The sequence below is a fragment of the Macaca fascicularis genome, chromosome 1 (assembly GCF_037993035.2).
Source record: "Macaca fascicularis isolate 582-1 chromosome 1, T2T-MFA8v1.1".
In the NCBI taxonomy this organism is placed as follows: domain Eukaryota; kingdom Metazoa; phylum Chordata; class Mammalia; order Primates; family Cercopithecidae; genus Macaca; species Macaca fascicularis.
The window spans coordinates 40,699,624-40,701,884 of NC_088375.1; positions in this window are offsets into that span (position 1 = coordinate 40,699,624).

Here is a 2,261-nt window from a genome sequence, read left to right on the forward strand (position 1 = left end):
CCGGAACACACTGTTTGTTTTTAAAGTTCCCTAGGAGTGTGGGATGGTGACAATCTTTTTTTTTTTTTTTTTTTTGGTTATCTGTGTTGCTAATGTTTCCAAAATGGACATCCATTGCTCTTGTCATAATAAAAGTAAACGAGAAAAGCTATTATTAAAAGAAAGTTCAGATTGCTATTTGGACAGGAAATCACTTACCTGGAAAATCATTGATGTGAGGCTCGGTGCAGTGGCTCACACCTGTAATCCCAGCACTTTGTGAGGCCAAGGCAGGCGGATCACCCAAGGTCAGGCATTAGAGAGCAGCCTGGCCAACATGGCAAACCCCCGTCTCTGCTAAAAATACAAAAATTAGTGGGACATAGTAGTGCATACCTGTAATCCCAGCTACTTGGGAGGCTAAGGCTAGAGAATTACTTGAACCTGGGAGGTGGAGGTCGCAGTGAGGCAAGATCGTGCCATCGCTCTCCTGCCTGGGCTGACAGAGCAGGACTCCATCTCAAAAACAAAACAAAACAAAAGAAAATCATTGATGTGAACGTGGAGAGGAGCCATTCTGCCTGTGACTGACTGACAGGCATTGCAAAGCAGTGCCCTGGTTTTAGGGATAATGTTTCTTCTATGACTGCAGCAGGACTCTGGGGAATTCCATCTAACACTGTTGGTGGGTTAAAGATCTGGCAGATGGTTTGGGTAGTCCGGTTCCATGGAATTAACAAATAACTTCAAGTCAATCCAACAAAACAACATATAGCCAAGGCTGGAACATAGATCAATGTCAGGAACAGAGACTCATCACTCTAGAAGAGAGAAATGCAGATGAGTCAATGGACTTACAAAAGTAAAGCCTTTCGTTCTGAAGTTTGTGTGCTCAGTTCTTTTTCAGTTTTGCTTTGGAAAGAACAAAAGAAAAAAATAGCCTTAGGTTGACATGGGAGGAGATCTACACTGAGTCTAAACTTTCCCTCTCTGTGTAGGAGTATCATAGTTTGGGGGATTAAACACAGGTCCAAAGCAGACCCATGTTAAAGTAAACCAGGGCTGGGCAGACTTTTTCTGTAAAGGACCAGATAGCAAATAGTAGAGACTTTTGGGGCTTCATGGTCTTTGTTGGAGCTGTTGAATTCTGCCGTTGTAGTAAAAGTAGCCATAGACAATATGTAGAGGAAGACTGTGTTTTAATAAAACTTCCCCCAAACATCTGGCAAGCAGGATTTGGCCTGCATCTATAGTTTTCTGACCTCTGGCCTAAGCCAATCGTAAGTGTCCCATCCCTTTTGCCAGTGGTTAGGATACCAAGGCTTAAACCAATCCGCATGAAGCATTTTCCTGGTGATAATTACAGGTTCAGAGATGGCATATGATAGGCTCAATCAGGAAAGATTTTTGTTTGGAGTTTGAGGGAGAAGGGTCGGATCTCTCCTGTTTACAAAAATAAGGAAGCATCCAACCTTGATTGCTACTGGCACCCAGTCTACAACTATGAGGGGAATAAGCCTTCAGATGAAGTGGACGATGGAAGAGAAAGATAGAACTTGTATTCTTGATGATATTATTGAACTACAGGGTAATTTAACTCTATTTGCCACTCATGCTCAGAATTTTCTGTATGTAAGCCTATAAATCTACTTATTATAAATACCACTATTTTTTTTCCCGAGATGGGTCTCTGTTGCCCAGGCTGGTGTGCAGTGGCACAATCTCAGCTCACTGCAAGCTCTGCCTCCCGGCTTCATGTCATTCTCCTGCCTCAGCCTCCCAAGTAGCTGGGACTATAGGCGCCCAAGTAGCTGGGACTACAGGTGCCCGTCACCACACCTGGCTAATTTCTTGTATTTTTAGTAGAGATGGGTTTTCACCATGTTAGCCAGGATGGTCTCGATCTCCTGACCTCGTGATCCACCCGCCTCGGCCTCCCAAAGCGCTGGGATTATAGGCATGAGCCACCGCGCCTGGCTATAAATGACATTTTCAGTTGAGATTTCTGTGACTTGCAGATAAATGTATCCCAGCTGATGGAAAGTTTAAAAATAAGTTTATGGCTTTCAAAGTTTGCGAACACTGAAGTGAGTTAGTTACACCTGCTGCCATAAAATTTCCTTCCCATCACAAAAAATGAATGTGAAAAATAGGGAATAAAAACAACTCTGATTCTTTTTAACTGCCTAAATTGGTGAATGCGGGTCTCCCAGGGGACAGGGAAGGTATCTTAGTTTGTTTTGTGCAGTTATAACAGAATACCTGAAATGGGGTAATTTATA